The 15,576-nt window shown below is 38.1% G+C and overlaps 1 pseudogene; it reads left to right on the top strand.

Moving 5' to 3' along the window:
• Positions 1–1,759: 1,759 nt before the first annotated feature.
• LOC120622260 (uncharacterized) lies at positions 1,760–1,878 on the top strand (annotated as a pseudogene).
• Positions 1,879–15,576: the final 13,698 nt, after the last annotated feature.

Raw genomic sequence — 15,576 nt, 5'->3', positions numbered from 1 at the left:
TCTGTAAAGGCTAATTTATCACCAGATTTATTTATTCTAAACCAGATAACTCTGGCTTTTGAAAAAAAAAAAACAGAATCCAATGTCAAAGGACAAATTTACCACCAATGAGGGCTACACACACAAGTTCCAAGATGGTTTTAAGAAATACATGCGATAAGTAAATATTTCCCCTAAGTTTCTATTTTGATTGGAATGACAGTCTACAGAGATTGTTTTATGAAATAACCTGTCTCTTTATTCTGTAACAAGGTCTTACTTAGAAAACAGGATTTTCTACTAAAGACTAAACCTGCAAAGTAGGTGTAACCATAAAGCTATGAGAAGCAACTGGAAACAAGGTAAAGAGTTTGGATAAGAGTTATGGTAGGATCTACAGACTTGCAAATCACTGCACACACAGTTAATTTGCATAGCTGAGCTTCCTAAGAAAATGGCTATGTAAGTAGACAAGCAGAGGATCCAATGATAAGTATAAAGGGAACACTCCGACTTCTCGGTTTGAGTATGGAATTGAAACTATCCAAGAAGCCAGTGGAAATGGAATGATAATAAAAGGACCAAATCGACGAAGAAGGAAAGAAAATATATGAGACCTGAGAGAAAGGTCCAAATAAAGCAGTGCAAGTTCCTGTAAAGCGCTCTGATAATTTTATATATTATCTGTGGCCTTCTATTTTAAATATTTTCTGTTTCTACAAAAGTCACAGTCCAGGGAGTGGGCCTGACAAATGCACCAGGTATCAGGGGTCATGTAAACAATCTTTGGTGCATTCCGTAGCCTAATTTACTGTCATAAACATTGTGGGAAGCAGAAATCTCCATGGCAGCTTGGCGTGGCTGTTCTCACTGTCAGCAAGAAAGATTCATGACCTCTTCACAATGTGAGACCCCAACGGCAGTTACCAAGACAGATGATTTGGTGACAGACACTTCAGGCTGAAAGTTAATATTTGGCCCAGGAAGATGAAACATGAGAACATCAGACTTGTGCCGCTGGGCCAGTCCCTTGGTCCTTGCAGTCCAGGAGACAGTCTCAGATGATGATTCCAAAAGTGAGTCTCAGAGGGCCAAAGTGTCACATTTGACATCAGCGTCAGAGGTCAGGGAAGTGCCCAAACACCCTGTCCTCTTTCAATAATCCATGCTATACCTGTCATCTATGAATGAATTGAATGTCTTTGCAGTCTACTTATATTTTAGCCAGTACCCGCTCTTAGGCTAATGGGTTCCAGAAGTGTATTCATTTCCTTCTGTCGAAAGTATATTTCCCTTTTATTTATTCTAAACTTACCACTCTTGAATATCTAGAATTTGTTTGTCAAACAAGCCTCAGCTTATCCTCTCCACTCAATCAGGACTTGATAAATTGATTTTGTCTAAATACATCTTTATTTTTCCGAAAGAAAGATCTTTTTGTTTGAGACTGAATTCTTAACGCTATCTCTTCTGCTACTACTTCCTCAATCTGTTCAACTGTTCGGGTTTTTTGTTTGTTTGTTTGTTTTTAAGGCAGATCGTAATGATATAAGCTAATATTCTCCTGTTAGTCACAGCTACCCTACCTTTTTCTATTGTTCTCTGGAATTGAAGTTGAACAACATTTGAACAGAAGGTGTCTGATTACAACAATGACTCCCTCCAAAATAAAAGGGAGCAAAACTGTTACTCTCTTGTCAAGTTAAATTTTGTTTTAATCTCTGGTTTCAGATTGAACCAATCTCTTCAGTGTGATTTAGTGCTTTAAGAAAATGGTATTGTCTACAGCCATGCCACCCTGAACAAGCCTGATCCCATCTGATCTCGGAAGTTAAGAAGGGTCGGGCCTGGTTAGTATTTGGATGGGAGACCACCTAGGAAGACCATGTGCTGTAGGTATAAAAAATAAAAAATAAGAGATTGTAAGCTGACAAGGTCCTTGCAATCTGTGAGGTCAACCAAGGGTTGCCTCACCTAAAAAATATTAAAAATAATAATAATAATAATAATAATAATAATAAAGAAAATGGTGTTACCTCAAGATATTTAGGCAACTAAGTCAGCAGATCCAAAGAGTATTATCTTCCAAAGTAGTCCCTCTGAAGAAGGCTATATGCTGGTGCCCATGACCATGCCACAGCACAGAACACATCTGTAATCACACTTTTAGAAATTCCTTTAGAGCCATTGTGTACCCTAAGCTAGTGAGGAAATCTCATTGCTTTCTATTCGTATTTCACATTTGACTAAGAAGTAAAAAGCAGTTAGATTTCTGTGTTTACTTTTCGGTCTGGTTTCCAAATAAATTGACTACTTAAAAAATCTACCTTAAAGGAGGTCACCGCTGAGGAGCTAGCTCTTCTTAGCAGTATTACCACAACCATGTCCATTAGCAAGCACCTCTGGAAACCTATAGCAAGTAGGCATTGTGCTGCACGGGTTGAAGTGATCCGTAAGATATGGTTCTTACTCTTAAAGAGTAGTCCAAGTGGAAGCAAAACATAAGTATAATGAAAAGTGCAGATAAAGAATAAGATATGTGAGAGTCGAGATGAGTCTGGACTGGAGCAAAATGAGAAGTCGCGATCAGGCCAGAGGGACTGGTAGAGCTGGAAGTATGTGCACATCCTCCACAGGCTGAGCGTTCACACAAAGTGCAAAGACCAGTCTGGCTAAAAGTAATGGGCCTAGGACACAAGTTCCACTACTGACTTAACATTGCTTTTGAAACATTATTTAACCTCTTGTATTCTCTGTTTCCTCATGGTAGCTAGTTCTGGTTCGAAATGGCATCCTGAACACAAGCATTTCCTTCCTTCTCCTCCCAAACCCACTGATATGATGTAAAGCAGAACATATTTGATACCTATAATGGATCATCTTTTAATACTCCCTTCTCTTTAATGACAAAATTACTTTCAATAATAGTCTTTATTTCCTTGGTTTGTTTCATAGTTTAAAACAAAGAATTTATTTATAGACAAGAAATTTCCACTTAAAGATATTATTCTAATTTTAAAAAAGATTTTATGCATGAACTACAATTTGTACTTACCATGAAAAATACTACAACTCATAGTTTACTCTGTGTATCACTGTTTTAAATTTAAACACAAATAAAACTCAGAATGGCCACATAGAAACAGAACTCAAGTTCTGTTTCTTTATCATTACAATACTGCACTGTCCATGCTTATTTCAACTCTACTGTCTAATTGCGAGAGTATTGGGACCACAAAGGTTATAGACACAAATGGCGCCAAATGCAAGTTTGGACGATTTTAAAACTTCACAAACTTATTCTTGAAACAAACGTATGTAGCTGAGTCTATTGAGAGGTTTTCAAATTCCCTACAGAGTCCAATGTTTGTTAGAAGATAAGCAGTAAACGTGTGCTTATTTAGAACATACACATCTGTGAGTAAAACTCTACGCAAATCAAAGCAATTGTTCAGAACTTAGATTTTTTAAGAGATACTTTTTGGGGGGACAAAGAGAACGTTTTATCCCTGACCTTGGTGATAATACCAGACTTTCTTTGAGTTGGTTTTGTTATTGTTTATAAATTCTCCACTAGCAATGTACCCCCTATTGCTTACACCCTGAAGTTTTCCAACTGCTCCATCTTTAGTGTGCCACTGTGATAAAATACAAAAAGGAAAAATTCATAAAAAGCACTGAGAATGGGAGTAATAGTCTTTAAAAACAATCCTGGACAATGGGATCATACTGCCCAATAAACTCGGGTGTGAGAGGCCACAGCTCAGAGCATGTATGGGAGGAAGGCTGCCACATGACTAATTTTCATTGCAGAGTGTTTTAGGATGACAAAGTATGGAGAGAACGGGAGAAGAGTCAGAAGTTGAGGTGGTGAATAGAGCTACCTATGGAATTCTGCTGAGTCAGCCTGATACAACCCCTTCTCCAATCACCCTGCCCCATGCAGCAGCAGTGTCTTCCCCCTGGGTGAAGAGCTGAGATATGCTCCTAAAGGAATTATGCGATCTGCCTGGAAGGAGTTTGTGCCCCCACATGAGAATTGATACCCCAATTCTCTTCATTTCAGACCAGCAGAAGTGGAAGTAGGAAGCCTGACAATCAACATCCCCAGAATTTGAATTGCCATCTCCCTCTGGAAGGGGGCCCGAAGCAACAGAGGAAATCACAGGTCTGGCTTTATTAATCAACACACTCTTTCCTTTTTAAATATGAATTTCAGTCAAGGCTTCTGGGAAATGTGCAGAGAACCAGATGTTCCAAAGAGAAGGAATGGATGGAAACAAAAACTGAGAAACAAACAGAAGGTAATCTAGAAAAGAGAAACAAATGTCGAAAGAATTTTAACAGCCTCAGAGAGATTTCAAAAGAGAGGGCATCCATAAAACAAGAATAGGTTACTTTTTTTCTTTACTGTGTAATCAAAGAACAAGAAAGAGTTCATGAAAAGAAAAACGTACTATTTAATACAAGGGTTAAAAGAAGGAGTTCAAGAAAACTTTCAGAACGTAAGTTTTTAAAAAGACAAAGATATATAAGGGAAAATTATACATTTAATGTGTAAATGTTTTACTTTTATCAAAATACCTATTATTAAATCAGATAGCTTGTAATATTAATACTGATAAATGACATATTAGAATTTAAGAAATAAATATTACAATCTGATTCTCTAAATGTCTATACCTTACTAAAGAATCAAAAACATTAATGCTAAAAAAAAAAAGGAAAAGGAAGGTAGAAATCACCTAGGCCAGTAATTTCCAAGCAGGATTCCACTGAGGACAAAATTTCCTCAGCAGGTTTAAAGGGCAACTGGGCACACAAAGTCCCGTGTCCTTACATCTAACTTAACCAAGTTGGTTTTTCTTCTATCTATTTTTCATTCTGGGGTTCTATATAAAATTTCGTTTGTAAAGGAGTTACTTGCATGCAGTGTTAATACTTACATGTCCCAGTGAGACTATATTGTTAAAATATTTGTTCCTTTGTGCAGAAATACTCAACACTGAATGAAGGGGGCAGAAACATAGGACTGTTAGTGGCGAGGTTCAGCCTCCCTCTGTCATTTCAGGCATCTTGGATGAGGCCCAAGCTTGCAGTTTAATAGAACAACAGCTCTGTAGTAAACCAGATTCTATCCCTTTAGAAGGGTTTATTCTACATCTGTTGTTTCTTAAGCTTGCTCCTTGGGAATCTCACCCAATCCCCCAAATGGCTTACTCTAAGATCACATATGGTACTCTTCCTGAGAAGAGTTCTGATAAATTCCATTTTCTCCATCTTATCTTGTTTCCATTGCTGTTTTAACACCTCATATAAATGGATATCTCAGGCAGCTACTCAGCTGGCCAGGCCCTTTATCTGGCTCAGTGTATTTAATATAAATGTTTGATAACCACTAATTGAAATCAAACCTCTTATTTGCAACTGAGGAAATTGAGAGCCAGAAGACAAGATAATTTAACCAAGGTTACAGTCTTTCCTATTCTATTTGAAATGCTATCACACTCTCTAATTGCTTCACTTGGATATTTTTTTCTTCTCAAATGGATGCCAGCCACCTTGGTTAAGGATCATTGCTAAGATTCTTTTTCTAACTCCTTTAGCACAATGTTAAGAATAAAACAGGTGTCCGATCATACTCGTTGGCAAATCTTTTTTAAAATAGTTCCTGAAAAGAAAGTAGAGTGACTTTCAAGTAGTATATACTAGGATGTAGTGGCTCAACATTTTTGCTGCAGCCTTTGGGGAAAAAAATTGAAAAACATTTAAAAATAACATTTTTGAAGACATCACATAACTATAGGAGCAAAAATGGCTAAATCATCTAAATTTCCAGAGAAGAAAATGTCTTTTCTAGGACTAGCTGACAAATGCTGGCTATTTTCTGTGCTAGTGGCAACTGCCAATTATGGTGCTGGAAGAGGCAGTGGTAATTTACTATGGAAAGACAAACATCTGAAGTTTTGATAGTCACAAAGACTATGCTAAAGAATTGAAATCTAGTCAAGTCTCAAATTTACCACCATTTTTCCCAGTGGGACTTCTGATGAGGTATAGGGAAGCACAAAGGCTGGTAACAGAAATAAAATTTTTAAAAAAAAGGAAGGTTGCCTCTGCTGGCAAGTATTGAGGGAGTGGTTGGAAAAGGGCCTGTGGGAAAGTCTGTGGTGAGGAATGTATTTTATATATGAGATTACACATGTGTCTGTGTAGGTAAAGTCTATGGTTCTCCTCTTTATAGAGAAAAACCCAGTTCTTTCTTCCTCTTATGAGCCTCTTATCTGTGTGTCTCCTTTACTATTCACACAGAAGCCTTCACTTCTTACACTTACGGCAGAGTAACAAGGAATAGAGCGAGTGAGGGAGATTACTCTGAGCACATAGTATTTGAGTCAGGTCACGAAGGATAAGAATGGACAAGCAGCACTAACATTGAAAGAAAGAAAAGGCCAAGGGTGGGAGATGGGTGGGAAGAATTTGTTGCATCATAGGAATAGAATAGAAGCCAATAGAGGCCAAGAAGGAAGCGGCATGAGATGGGTTGGAGAGATCAGTGTGGGGGCAGATTTTGCAGGTCCTTGTAAGCCATGATAGAGTGAATTTCTTTTCTGTTTACAAGGGGAAGTGACTGAAGGTTCATAAGCAGAGAAATGATGTGATATAATTTGTTTTAAATAAATAAAGTACTCTGACCATGATTTAAGATTTGAGTGGAGGAAAGAGAACAGTTAAGAGGCTGCCCCAGTAGAGAGCTGATGAGGGCATGGGCTTGGTGACCGTGATGGCCATAGAGAACAGTGGAGACCTGTGCTTCTGAGAGGTCATCAGCAGGGCTTGCTAATGGATAGATGTGTGGAATAGAAGACAGCTTTTCCTCCTCAACCATCAAGTGCTCAATGCTCTGGACTTCCAATACACCATTTTTTCTAGTTTTCCTCCTATTTTTCAAATTTCTTCTTCTTTCATTCCTTCTATAATATCCCAAATACCATCCTTTACTCCTTTCTTCTATCCATTCCTTTGTATTTTTTAGCATGCTTAATTGTTTTTTCTCTCCCTTCTACAAACATATTCCCCTGAGTTTTTTCAATTCCTAAATCTGTATCCCTACCTCAGACCACTTTCCAGATAACGGATTTGATTCCCTATTAGGTATCACTGCTTGAATGGCCCCACAAGTGCCTCAAAATCGCAATGTGCTACATTGAACTAAGTCTACTCCTAAACCTTCTCCTGCTGTTTATGAAGCGTGACTTCTCATCTCATCATCCAAGCCAGAAACCTGGGGATATCCTAAAAAAATTTTTTTTCTCAGCTCCCAATATCTAATCAGTGACAATGGTCTATCAATTTTACGCTTAAATATCTTTACGCTTAAATATCTTTACGCTTAAAGCATCCATCCCCACTGTTACTTCTTTCATCTAGACACTTATCTTCTTTATATAGTTTCAGATAGTCCAACTGATTTCTTTCTTTCAGTTCTGTCTCTTCCAATCCAGACTCCACCCTGCCTCTTCAATGCTCTATACATTACTCGATCTCTTCTTATTTTTTTCCTCTGCTTAAAACTTCTATTAGTTCCATTGCCTCGGATAGAATACAAGTTGCTCATATGGCATAGCAGACCACCTGTGATCTGTCACCTCATCTCCCGCTTACTTCTCTATGCATACGGTATGCTACAGTTATACTGAATTATTTAAGTTCTCCAAATCTCCCATATTGTTCTACACCTGAAAAGCCAGCTCAAGAATTTCTTCCTCTGAAGAGTCTTCTCTAATTCTCACAGATTCGATCAATTTCTTCATTTCAAAATTTTGCTTTGGACATTTCTCCTACATACCACTAGCGTTTACACTATACGACAATGAATGGTTTGCTTGCTCTCTTCATTCATGTTTATTCCTCTTCCTCGGCTCCTATTCTTCCTGCATCCCCTCTTAAGCAACCATGTGTTTGAATGTACTCTGACAAAATGTGAGTCTTGTTGTTTTATACTGATATATTTGTAATTTATGCAAATGGTATTGTGTCATGTACCTCAATTTTTCTTTTTAAAATTAACTCTAGGTCTTTACAACACCTCCATGTTTCTTTGTTGCAGCTAATGTGTTACTTCTAACAGATTCCTCCTCATATCACAAGGCGAACACACCCACCACATTTCATACATATATTCTCCAAGTGATGCACTACCATAACTAAGGTGACAATGAACATACTTGTCAATGTCTCTCTCTTCGGTAAATTGACTGCGACTTGGTCTGCTAAGAGTACATACACACCAAAGGGATTGATAAAAAAAAAAAAAGTCTCATTTTTCAAATCAGAACTGCCATCTTTCCCTTCGTGCTGATTAATAAATCATTATCTGCTGTTGCACCCACCTTTTTTAGTTTACTTAGCATATTGAGTCTCCCAAGCTGATTAACTGGTTAACTCATTTTTGCACCTGCACAGCAATGACCCCTACAAGACATCTGTTCTCTGTTTGACATCTCTTTAATTTTATTAGTGGCTTATGAACAAAATCACTTGACTGAAACTTTTTCAAGTTTAAGTTATTTGGATTCACAAGAGCATTTTTCTCCCTGTTATAAATCAATGAACCCAGTAAGATTAACTGCCTACACGTGAGCTTCAAAAGAGCCTCTATGGCCAGACAGAGTTGAAAGAAACACATAATTCCATAACACACTAAATACAAGCTGATCAAAGTTATTGGAGCTGGTTACTTAATGCCGTACTTCCTCATTGTCATACAATCTGATTTCAAGTAGTTTGAATCTAAAACATATATTACTTGATCTCAAAAAGTCCTTTTTAGAACTTTTGGGGAGGAAATCATCATTTCTATAGCCTGACTGGTCAAAAATGTGTGTTTAGGTAGATCTAAATTAAATGCTGGGCTGAACCTAATTTGTGAAATTCCATATGTTTTAGGAATTAAAGCAAAAAGAAATGAAACATAGCTGATGAGCCATTTTAAACAAAAGCAATTGGTATTCAGAATAATCATGGAATACTGGAAAACAAAGGGAATCATAAATCGTCAGATACCATGTAGTGAAGAGGGAGATTGTTCAAGCCCTTGGAATTCTGAGGAGATTCCAACAGGCAGTCTCGTGAGAGTTGAGGAGACAGAGGGTGGGGGCTCACCACAGCATCCCTCCTTTCATCCATTACACATAGTTTCAAATGTTGTGCTTTTATGTAAGAGGTGATTTGAAAAAGAGTTCCACTCCTTAAAAATAAATTGTAAGTCACTGATCTAGCCTAGTCTTTCACACAAATCAATTCCTTCTACAATATCCTTGACAGGCAGTAATCCAATATCTGCTTGAGCACTGCTGTCATTGCAAGTTCATTATCCTGAAGCAGCTCATTTCCATATTGGATATCTCAAGTTCTTGGGAAGTTCTGCCCTTCTTGAGCGCCAAGTTTCACCTCCCTATAAATCCTAAGCCCTAGTTATGTCCTCTGGGATAATACAGAATTTCTCTCTGTTAACTCCCTCCTCCATGACCCTTCAGAACTCATTTTTTTCATGTTCCACATTTTATTTACATTTTAAGACTGGTTTTAATCTCAAAATTACATTCCCATACATCTATTTCTTTTGTTGTTGTTGTTGATTTCACTTAAACTTCAATGCATGATTTGTTTAACAAAGACTATAAACAAATATTTACCATGTCCATTCCACATAACACAGGAAGAGCTTTATAACAGAAATTCATCAACCCCTTCCCCAAATGAATGGTTTATTCTTTCTTCTTAATGGTTTATTCATTCTTTCTTTATTATAAAAACAGGTATCAAAACGATCTTGAATATATCATTGATATTACTAGTAGTCAGCATCTACATTACTTCAAAAATGAACATGGTTTGTGACAATCTTCATTTTATTTTACACAACTTAAACTGTCACTGTTTCACTAAACAAGATGAAAGAGCACGGCATTTTTGTTTTCCCTTCTTGAGAATTTTACTTTACAGAAACACACGCTTCCATAGCCATCTGACACTTATTGCCACGCTTTCATCTTGTAAACCTGAATTCTATTTCAAGTACTCCAGGTTTGTGCTTTCATGACTGTGCCTTAACAAGAGGAAAAAATAATTATATGGCATTCTTCCTCCTGTTAACTGAAAACATAATGGGTGTACATATATTAAATATAGTCTTGCAAATGTCCAGGACATATTTACCAGCTAGAATTCTTCTACTTAATGCATGTCTGTGTGTGTGTATACACACACACACGTACACACAGATATATATATATATTTATATATTTTTTTTACACTAATGGTACTTATTTATTTATTTATTATTTAAAAATTTTTTTATGGTGATATTGGTTAACATCACCAACACATCATTGGTTAATACATGGATATTTTTAATCATGACATTAACGTGCGTAGAGGGTAGTTAATTTAAGACAAATTTGAGAAGATCCACTAAAATTAATTGTATGTATGTTTGTCCCGGTGGCTGTGGAAGCCTCATATAATTTTTTTTTTTTTGGACATTGTTAGACATCTTAACTCTTAAAGTTCAAAATTTTAATACTATACAGATTTGTCATTTTGCTCACACTGGTATGCTGTGTGCATCTACCATTCCATAGGAATTACTTGTTTCGCTAATACTAATTTTTGTTAAAATCTAACTGATGGGAGGAGCTTATGAGTATTTAGGTCCACATTTTACTTTCTGGCCATGTACTCTGTTTTTGTAACTTGACTGTCCATCTTTTTGTGTGGCGTGAACTATTAATACATCTGTTTGATGTGGGCTAGCTAAGTTCAGTTCCTTAAAACACATAGCTTTTAAAATCACGATGGAACAGATTATTCTACTGACATTAATTGTTCCCTTACCTTTATCATCACATCGCCTTAGAGCGGTCATTTTCTTTCTGTCTCCTCTACTAAACAAATATGCATCTTGAAGGCACGGATTATGTCTTTCTTATTTCGATATCCCCAAGGCACAAAACCAGCAGATTATACTAGGCACTCACTCTATATTGGTTAGAATTGAATTCAAAGAAAATATCTTTTTCCAAACTAGAACTAAAAGATGATAGGCAATAAAAAGAGACCCTAAAATCTTAGTCTTGAGTTAGCCTAACTATTAGCCACAAGCGAGAAGCTTCGCCTTACCAAAATCCACATTCTAGTCTCTTCAAAACTCTACCTTTCCCTCAAGACACATAGAAAAGCCAGGAAAGCCAACTGAGGGATATCATGAGGAAAGTATTTTTAAAGTATGTTCCTCTCAATACAAACCAAACCAAGGAAGTAAAAGTCCGTGAAAATTCAGCAATTTCAATTACAATTCCATTGGAAAGATCAAGACCTCTGATAGCGCCCTCTCAAAGGAACAGAATGTTTGGGCACCTGTGGGGATGGAGTGCCAGCACCATGTAGTGCTGTAACCAGTATACTCAGTTTAGGAATCAGAATCATATGCCAAGGCAGGTGGGAAAATAAAAAGTAGGTGTTCGACTCCTAGTAAACCTTGCTGGAAGGAGAAAATGTACAGCTATTCAGTAATTGTGGGTGGTGAGATTATGAGAAAATTAGAAATAAAATCAGACTATTTAAAATCTCAAGCAGTAGGAAATCTTGGAGAAAAACATGCGAGCTTTGTAAAAAGCCAACAGTAAAAGAAACAAGTTATGCCCCAGGAAAAGCCTCTCTACTCTCTACATTTTGAAAACTTTGGCAGACTAGAGCATTAGAAAATGAAATCCAAACTCAGTCCATGTTAACTCTCCAGCCCTGGATCCGCATTATAAATCTTTACCTATATACACCACACACACACACACACACACACAGAGCTGTCTAATCTGAAAAGAAGTCTGCTAGAACTGAATGAAAAATATCCTCAATGGCCTAGGGAGGCAACTCTCGAACTGTGGCTGGGAACCAAGAGTGTGGTAGCAGAGATAGAGCACGACTGTCAACAAGAAATCTCCCTTCATTCACAGCCACGGCTACATCAATGTTTATGCCACCTACGTAGCAATCACAATCAAGTTCACGTGTTCAGCTATGACCTCTTCTCTGAGCTTTAGTCTCATGTGTCCAAATGCTTATTCTATGTCCAGTATCAACATGCACAAAATGAACCTGTAATATTTCCTTACACCTGGTACTCTTCCAGGGTTCCTTATCTCAGGAAATGGCACCCTCACCTATCCAATCATACAAGCCAAAAACCCAAGAGTCTTTTTGAAAGCATCCCGCCATCATATAAGTATCTATCCTATTCCAAGTTTTGTCAGTTCTTACCAAGTTCTTCATTCTGTTATTATCTTCATCTTTTCTCTGACATTGCCTTATTCTTTCTTGGCTACCATCTTGTTTTACCCTGACTACTGTTCTAGCCTTCTAACAGGTGTTCCACATTCACTCTTACACTCCAAATTGTTTTTTCACACCGAGCCTTTCAAACCCTCTTAGGAGTTCCCATTTTTCTTAGTCTAAAGATCAGAACTGTTATCCTGGCCACAAAGCCCTTAATGGTCTGGTCCCTGGCTCCCATCCTAACATCAGCAGGTAACACTCTACAGCTTGTTCTAACATCACAGTGCACAATTTCCTTTAACTCTGGAATACTTTACCTCCTCCAGTATCAGAGCACCAACTGACAACTGGATGGTACGCAGACTGAGCCTGTCCTTGGTGGACTGAGCAGCAATTTAATCTGTAGGTATTAATTCTATACTCCATTCATTTAGGCCATGGGGTATACTAGCTAGGCTGTTAATAACTTTCTTCTGCATACTCTTCTGAAAAGTCCAGCTGAATCAATGTCATCGAGCCACAGTGAGACAGAACCCCAGCTGACCTGTGCTCATGCTTTAGCTCAGGAAAGTCATCATGGCCTTTGAAGGGACGGAAGGAGAACTGGAGGGCAGCTCTTCCTGTGCCAGCTTTACGCCTGCCTCAATGGCCGTGACAATTGTACCTGAGCCTCGTGTGTACACACTTGCAAAAAAAGTGAGTGAGAGACCTGGTCACGTGGGTCAGAAGTCAGCCTTGAGGGGGCACAAGCTCTAGTTATACCAAGAGCAGACACACGACTTCTCACTTGGCGCCCCGCATGAGAAGCCACGTCCTCCGTGAGGTTTTCTCCCTACCACATAATGACAGAAAATGACTTAAACAACTTTGGTTGCCAACATTCTACCGTAAAGGAGTTTGGGCTGGTACAGTCTCAACAAACTTCTTAATTAAGTTGAATATAAATAGGTTCACCTGATAACTACCTCATCTTGTACATGAGGAAAATTTCAAGACTCAAGTGTCTCGGCTGGACTGAGATAAGAACCCAGAAAATGCATGAAAAGGTCCAAATGACGAGTGTCTGCAAATATATCCCAAAAATATTTTTTATACTCTTTTGGTATGTCTAGTTCTGATCGAATCAAAAAAACCAGATGTTAAGAGAAAGAAAAAAAAAATACCACAAAACAATTTGTCTGACGATTTTACAAAAACAAAAATGAAATTAGATCATTCATTTCTCAAAATTCCAGCATGTCTACTGTGATCTTAAGTGGGTCGGCTTATCTGAAATTACACAATGATCATGGTCAATGCCAAATCCCCTTTCCACGGAAGATATGGAGAGCTTTGTTTCATGTTTGTAATAATATTAACTAATATAGTGAAGCACTTTATTGCTGGGTCTTTCAAAACCTTGAGAGGTGGTGCGGGCCTATTTTATTACCGTATTGACACTGTAATCGAAGCTGAGGCTTGGAGAAGTTACGAGGGATAGCACATTATTTTGGTACCTGAGACTTAAAACCCAAATCCAGTCTTTTTTTCATTACTCCATACAACTTTTGTTTGTTTGTTTGTTTTATTGTACATTTAAAAATCGCAATTTATTAAAGTTTTTAAAAAACAGAGGTTATCAATTTTCTGCAATTTTTACTTTCTAGAATTTAGTGTTGATTTAGTCTACATAAAATTCGTAGTAAAAAAATGACAACTCCTGCTAGAGAAACGTGAATTATGAAACCTAAATGAGCTATGATTCTACTTCTGTGTGTTTGGGACATAAGTTAATGGTCTCTGGCCAGTAAGGTTCCATGTTGGTATAGTCAAAAAGGTCATGTCACTCTTCTTTTTGAATTTTTGCATTTTTGTTTTTAAAAGTATTTTTATTTATCAAGCAATTGATCAAAAATATTTACTCTCAGCCATATGCTGAAATCTGAGGCAAACATGGATGAATAAGCTACCGTGCACTCACCAGTTGTGCAGAACTGCTTGGGGAGCTGGGCATACCAGAAGCCAGCTACAGGCAGCCGGTCCCAGGTGCCAACCTTTCAGGCCATCCATGCTGAGTACAAGGAAGGGAGATAAGGGAGTCAGCAAAGGCTGCATGAGAGAAGGTGAACTGAGGGTATTTGTGGAAGCTAGAATCTCGGCATCATGCTGATGGAGAACAGAAGTACGTAGTAAAAATAGCAGAACACAAAGCAGACTTGGGTAGGACTTGGGTCATCAGATCTGTTTTATTGTCATTGTCACTATGGTTGCTGTTTTCCTTCCCTACCTAGAAGACAGCTAAGGTCTTCTAGGTAGGGAAGGAAATGTCCTTGGAAACAATTCTTTTTAATTGGCTGATTATGAAACGTTTTATTTTGCAATACCTCAGTTTCTCAAATACATAGATATTGATCTTATCATTTGTTCCTCTCATCAGCCTAAAATGGGGGCAAAGTAGGTTTAGGGCCCACTCTTTTCAGATGAAGAAGCTGACCTCCTGGGAGTATGTGTTGCATGTTGTTCACTGTGTGCGTGTGTGAGTGCACGTGAGCGCGCGTGTGTGTGTGTGCATTCGTGTGCATGCGTACTTTGTTTTGGTTTACTTCATTATAAAGCCCTGCCACCCCTCTTATACATATTTCTACAGGGCGGGAATAGAAAACAGGGACTTGGACAAACCTCATAGAAATTGATCTTAGGATCTTGAGATTCATTACAATAGCCTAGCAGTTTCTCCCAAGTTGACAAGCAAAACGAACAATCTTTGTTCTTAACCACATGACTACCTTATCAAAAATCTTAATTCTAGAGCAGTTCCAACACAGCTGGATTGCTTCAAGCTTGCGAAGAATTCCTAACAGTGCTTGTCATTGCTAGATTTGGGTCATCCCTTTTGGGTAAGGTAAGTATGATTTGCTATCTGAAGTGGAGAGGTCCCCTCAGAGTCACTCAGTCTGCAGGCTACTTGGATCCCAATTTACCTCAAACCTGAGTCCCTGCGATATGTTTTATTCTGTTCTTTTCTCCAGCAAACACCCTCTTGGGTCATTCCCAGGGGGAGGAAAGTGTGAAAGGCACTTCTAGTTTGGCTCATCGGGAATTCCGCCTCAAAAAAACAGCCCCTGGTCAAAGGCCTGCTTGAGGGGAAGGACAACATTTCCTGCCTGGATTCTCTTTCTTTCCATCAAACCTATGAATCTGAATCTCTTTTCCATCACTAGAGGTTTTGCTTTCCAGCAAATGGTCCCAGGAACCCCAGACAATGGCCCCTTATCTGGTTAC

The sequence above is a fragment of the Pteropus medius genome, unplaced genomic scaffold (assembly GCF_902729225.1).
Source record: "Pteropus medius unplaced genomic scaffold, Ma_sr-lr_union100, whole genome shotgun sequence".
In the NCBI taxonomy this organism is placed as follows: Eukaryota; Metazoa; Chordata; class Mammalia; order Chiroptera; family Pteropodidae; genus Pteropus; species Pteropus medius.
This window is presented reverse-complemented; position numbering and strand designations above follow the sequence as displayed.